Genomic DNA, 6,660 nt, shown 5'->3' with positions numbered 1-6,660 from the left:
GTTGCGCACCAGCTGGAGAAGGCTGGACAGTGGTGCAGCAGCTGGAGGTTGGGCAGTGGGTGGCAGCTGGAGAAGGTTGGACAGCGGTGCTGCAGCTGGCGAATGTTGTGCAGTGGTGCAACACTGGAGAAGTTGGACAGTGGTGCAGCAGCTGGAGAAGGTTTAACAGTGGTGCAGAAGGTTGGACAATGGAGTGGCATCTGGAAATGGTTGGACAGTGGCACAGCAGCTGAAGAATCTTGAAGAGTGGTGTCACAGCTGGAGACAGTTGGACAGAGGTGCAGCAGCTGAAGAAGGTTGGAGAGTGGTACAGAAGCTGGAGAAGGTTGGACAGTGGTGCAGCAGCTGAAGAAGGTTGGACAGTAGTGTGGCAGCTGAAGAAGGTTGGACAATGGTGCAACAGCTGGAGAAGGTTGGGCAGTGGTTCAGCAGCTGGAGAAGGCTGGACAGTGGCGTGGTGGAAGGCTGGACAGTGGCATGGCAGCTAGAGAAGGTTGGACAGTGGTGCGAAGGTGCAGAAGGTTGGACAGTGGTGCAACACTGGAGAAGGTAGGACAGTGTTGTGAAAGGTGGAGAAGGTTGGACAGTGGTGTACCAGCTGGAGAAGATTGGACAGTGGTGCTGCAGCTGGAGCGGGTTGGACAGTGATGCCGCAGGTGGAGAAGGTTGGACAGGGGTGCAGCAGCTGCAGAAGGATGGACAGTGGTGCGGCTGCTGGAGAAAGCTGGACAGTTGTGCAGTAACTGGAGAAGGTTGGACAGTGGAGTGGCAGCTGGAGAAGGTTGGACAATGGTGGACCAGCTGGAGATGGTTGGACAATGGTGGGCAGCTGAAGAAGGCTGGACAGTGGTGGGACACTGGAGAAGGCTAGTGGTGCGGCAGCTGAAGGTTGGACAATGGAATGGCAGCTGGAGAATGTTGGACAGTGGCGGTCCAGCTGGAGAAGGATGGACAGGTGTGGACTATCTGGAAAAGGTTGCGACAGTGGTGCAGCAGCTGGAGAAGGTTGGACAGTGGTGCAGCAGCTAGAGAAGGTTGGACAATGGTGGGCAGCTGAAGAAGGCTGGACAGTGGTGGGACACTGGTGAAGGCTAAACAGTAGTGCTGCAGCTGGAGAAGGCTGGACAGTGGTGTGGCAGCTGGAGAAGGCAGGGCAGTGGTGCACCAGCTGATGAAGGTTGGACAGCGGTGGGCAGCTAGAGAACGCTGGACAGTGGTGGGACACTGCAGAAGGCTAGACAGTGGTGCTGCATCTAGAGAAAGCTGGACAGTGGTGCGGCAGCTAGAGAAGGTTGGACAGTGGTGCACCAGCTGGAGAAGGCTAGACAGAGGTGCCACATCTGGAGAAGACTCGACAGTGGTGTGGCAGCTGGAGAAGTTTGGACAGTGGTGCACCAGCTGGAGAAGGTTGGACAGCGGTGCAGCAGCTGAAGATGGCTGGACAGTGGTGGACCATCTGGAGAAGGTTGGACAGTGGTGCACCAGCTGGAGAAGGTTGGACAGCGGTGCAGTAGCTGAAGATGGCTGGACAGTGGTGGACCATCTGGAGAAGGTTGGACAGTGGTGCAGCAGCTGGAGAAAGTTGCACAGTGGTGTGGCAGCTGGAGAAGTTTGGACAGTGGTGGGTAGCTGGAGATGGCTGGACAGTGGTGAGACATTGGAGAAGCCTAGACAGTGGTGCCACAGCTGGATAAGGCTGTACAGTGGTGTGACAGCTGGAGGTTTGACAGGGGTGCAGCAACTGGAGAAGGCTGGACAGTGGTGCGTCAGCTGGAGAAGGATAGACAGTGGTGTGGCAGATGGAGAAGGTTGGATAGTGAAATGGCAGCTGGAGAAGGGTGGACAGCTGTTCACCAGCTGGAGGAGGTTGGACAGTGCTGTTTTAGGTGGAGGAGGCTGGACAGTGGTGCAGCAACTGGAGAAGGCCAGACAATGCTTAAGCAGCTGGAGAAGGTTGGGCCAGTGGTGGGCAGCTGAAGAAGGCTGGAAAGTGGTGTGGCAGCTGTAGAAGGTTGGGCAGTGGTGCGGCAACTAGAGAAGGCTGGACAGTGGTGCACCAGATGGAGAAGGCTGGACAGTGGTGCAGCAGTTGGAGAAGGTTGGGACATTGATGCAGCAGCTGGAGATGGTTGGACAGTGGAGCAGCAGCCCGGCGGAAGGCTGGGCAGTGGTGGGCAACTGGAGAAGGTTGAACAGTGTTGTGGTAGCTGGAGAAGGCTGGACAGTAGAGTGGCAGCTGGAGAAGGCTGGGACAGTGGTGCAGCAGCTGGAGAAGGTTGGACAGTGGTTGGCAGCTGGAGGTTGGGCAGTGGTTGGCAGCTGGAGAAGGTTGGGCAGTGGTTGGCAGCTGGAGACGGTTGGACAGTAGAGTGGCAGGTGGATAAGGTTGGGACAGTGATGCGGCAGCTGGAGAAGGCTGGACAGTGGTGTGGCAGCTGGAGAAGGTTGGACAGTGGTGCAGCAGCTGGAAAAGGTTGGACAGTGGTGCAGCAGCTGGAGAAGGTTGGATAGTGGTGCGGCAACTAGAGAAGGCTTGACAGTTGTTCACCAGATGGAGAAGGCTGGACAGCAGTGCAGCAGCTGGAGAAGGCTGGGCAGTGGTGCGGCAGCTGGAGAAGGTTGGGAAATTGGTGCAGCAGCTGGAGAAGATTGGACAGGGGTGCAGCAGCTGGAGAAGGCTGGGCAGTGGTGGGCAGCTAGAGAAGGTTGAACAGTGGTGCAGCAGCTGGAGAAGGCTGGACAGTAGAGTGGCAGCTGGAGAAGGTTAGGACAGTGGTGCGGCAGCTGGAGAAGGTTGGACAGTGGTGTGGCAGCTGGAGAAGGGTGAACAGTGGTGCATCAGCTGGAGAAAGCTGGACAGTGGTGCAGCAGCTAGAGAAGGTTGGACAGTGGTGCACCAGCTGGAGAAGGCTAGACAGAGGTGCCACATCTGGAGAAGACTCGACAGTGTTGTGGCAGCTGGAGAAGTTTGGACAGTGGTGCACCAGCTGAAGAAGGTTGGACAGCGGTGCAGCAGCTGAGAATGGCTGGACAGTGGTGGACCATCTGGAGAAGGTTGGACAGTGGTGCACCAGCTGGAGAAGGTTGGACAGCGGTGCAGCAGCTGAAGATGGCTGGACAGTGGTGGACCATCTGGAGAAGGTTGGACAGTGGTGCAGCAGCTGGAGAAAGTTGCACAGTGGTGTGGCAGCTGGAGAAAGTTGCACAGTGGTGTGGCAGCTGGAGACGTTTGGACACTGGTGGGTAGCTGGAGAAGGTTGGACAGTGGTGGGACACTGGAGAAGCCTAGACAGTGGTGCCACAGCTGGAGAAGGTTTGACAGGGGTGCAGCAACTGGAGAAGGATGGACAGTGGTGCGTCAGCTGGAGAAAGATAGACAGTGGTGTGGCAGATAGAGAAGGTTGGATAGAGAAATGGGAGCTGGAGAAGGGTGTACAGCTGTTCACCAGCTGGAGGAGGTTGGACAGTGCTGTTTTAGGTGGAGGAGGCTGGACAGTGGTGCGGCAACTGGAGAAGGCCAGACAATGCTTAAGTAGCTGGAGAAGGTTGGGACAGTGGTGGCCAGCTGAAGAAGGCTGGACAGTGGTGTGGCAGCTGTAGAAGGTTGGGCAGTGGTGCGTCAACTAGAGAAGGCTGGGCAGTGGTGCACCAGATGGAGAAGGCTGGACAGTGGTGCAGCAGTTGGAGAAGGTTGGGACATTGATGCAGCAGCTGGAGAAGGTTGGACAGTGGAGCAGCAGCCCGGCGGAAGGCTGGGCAGTGGTGGGCAACTGGAGAAGGTTGAACAGTGTTGTGGCAGCTGGAGAAGGCTGGACAGTAGAGTGGCAGCTGGAGAAGGCTGGGACAGTGGTGCAGCAGCTGGAGAAGGGTAGACAGTGGTTGGCAGCTGGAGAAGGTTGGGCAGTGGTTGGCAGCTGGAGACGGTTGGACAGTAGAGTGGCAGGTGGATAAGGTTGGGACAGTGATGCAGCAGCTGGAGAAGGCTGGACAGTGGTATGGCAGCTGGGGAAGGTTGGACAGTGGTGCAGCAGCTGGAAAAGGTTGGACAGTGGTGCAGCAGCTGGAGAAGGTTGGATAGTGATGCGGCAACTAGAGAAGGCTGGACAGTTGTACACCAGATGGAGAAGGTTGGACAGCAGTGCAGCAGCTGGAGAAGGCTGGGCGGTGGTGCAGCAGCTGGAGAAGGTTGGGAAATTGGTGCAGCAGCTGGAGAAGATTGGACAGTGGTGCAGCAGCTGGAGAACTCCCTTATCTTTTCCATTGAAGCGAGGACAAGGTAAGACTGGCAAGACATGCAATTAGTAGTGAGTGAGTTCATGTGCTCATGTCTAGAGAAAACAAGGGTTTGTAGTATGGTTCTAGCATATAAGTGGACTGATGCTCCAGAGTAACGTAAGTCCCAAAATTGCTGCCAACACTTCCTGGTTGATGTGTTGGCAGCCAATCAGCTATCAGCACAGCGACTGTCGGATCTGGGTCCCTAGATATCTGTATTTCTTTTTCCTTTGATATATCAAAAACTAGTGAACAGGTTTACCACAAATCACAAAAAGGGTGGTTTCTGGACCAAAAGCTACCTTTATGGCAAATTTGGTATAGTTCTGTCCAGCGGTTAGGGCTATAGTTGAGTATAAAAATCCCTATGGAAATTTCATGGGGAAAAAGCATTCAGGACCCCACTTTTTTTTCAGCCCCGCTTGACAAATCACCCCAAAACTTTCAACACAGCAGCTGAACTGACGTACTAGTTTTGCAAATTTCATGAAGATGCGGCAAAAGGCACTAAAGATATTGGCAAAACAAAAAATTATTTTCCTAACTATAACTATCTATTGGCGATGCCAGAATGTAATATATATATATATGTAAACAATGTATTGTCCTTCATGCAGTGCCGCAGGTGCAGAGGGGGCTGAGATATATAAACCAAATCATATCCTGCACATAAGTTACAAGGAGATTCACCAAATGCCGGAGTACTGAGATTTACTCAGAAACACCGCTTCCCCACTAGACCAAGGAGTCACATAGAAGCATGAGGTTGGGAGCCGTAACACCCCCATCCCTCTGACGGTGTAGATTCCTAATGGGTCTCAAATTATGACCTACCTCATTAATATTATGAAGTAGATTGATTTCACTATTTTACAATTAAAAGTTTCATACATTAGTAATTGTGATTTTCAAATTGTGATTCAGTAATAACCACAATTCGGAAAAAGCAATTACTAATGTTGACACATCTGGCCTTATGGTCTTTTAGGGGCTTCGGGGAACAGGGTCCCACATAATGAAAACAGCTCAAAATGCTCAGTTTCTCAGGAAAATACATAGAGCAACATTCTGGACATGATCTTTGCAGGAGAAGAGAAGCCTTGTCCTAGGCCTGGTTATCACACAGTGTGGGGGGTCAGTGGCTTCCATTAATGATCACTCACTCTTCTGGAGAGAAGGCTTGTCCTAGGCCAGGTTATCACACAGTGTGGGGGGTCAGTGGCTTCCATTAATGATCCCTCACTCTTCTGGAGAGAAGCCTTGTCCTAGGCCTGGTTATCACACAGTGTGGGGGGTCAGTGGCTTCCATTAATGATCACTCACTCTTCTGGAGAGAAGGCTTGTCCTAGGCCAGGTTATCACACAGTGGGGAGGTCAGTGGCTTCCATTAACGATCCCTCACTCTTCTGGAGAGAAGCCTTGTCCTAGGCCAGGTTATCACACAGTGTGTGTGGGTCAGTGACTTCCATTAACGGTCCTGCACTTTGCTAAATAGACGCCTTGTACTCGGTGTGTCCAGCTTACCGGGTGCAGCTTCATGAATTTGTGATCAGACCCAAACAAAGCAGGGGAGGGCGGTGAATAACCCAATATGAACCTGGGCAAAAAAAGAAAACCAAAGGGGTGGGTCTTTAAAGGGATCAATCAAAAGTACCTCAAGCTGACTCTACAGCAGTGATAGTGACACTACTCACTATTCAAATACAACATACTTACTAGTGCAACTTAATTTGCTTTTATTTTGTTTTTCTAATATTACACCTTTCCAATTTCTTTACAATGAATCATCAAGACCAAATACATATATTAACATGGAAAAATATGTACATCAACGATTTACAATACAAACAACCCTGATTTTGAGCCTGTGTGAAGGCAACGCATATTCTATTATATAGAGTAAGGTAAGACAACACGCTAGGATAATGTTCTTGATGGTATGCTACGAAATTAATATGTAATCTAGAAACGTAGTTACCGACCCTGCAGACTAAAGACCTTTTACCCCATTCGAAATAACTAAACCATAATCAAATGATTATTCGCGAACTGATTTACTTCTGTTTGCCTCAAACTGTAAACATGCTTATTGAAAATGTGTACAATTTACATAAAAAAGTGGAGTTAAAATACATCTGCACAGTATGCTCTCTAGACTTTCCCAGCTATCAAACATGCCATATTGGCCATCTACATTGCCTCGACAGGCATCACTGGGGCGGCAATTAATTGCTCCTATCACTGCCTTGACGGCCGATCACAGACATTTTTCACTCCTGGTCTGATGTGCGTCTTTCGGTGCTATGTATATACTGATGGCACCCGCGCCCTGCTCAATTTGGATTTACTATGTGTTATATTATCAGCATCTGTATAGACTCTACT

The sequence above is a fragment of the Pleurodeles waltl genome, chromosome 4_1, assembly GCF_031143425.1.
Source record: "Pleurodeles waltl isolate 20211129_DDA chromosome 4_1, aPleWal1.hap1.20221129, whole genome shotgun sequence".
Lineage (NCBI taxonomy): Eukaryota > Metazoa > Chordata > Amphibia > Caudata > Salamandridae > Pleurodeles > Pleurodeles waltl.
This window is presented reverse-complemented; position numbering follows the sequence as displayed.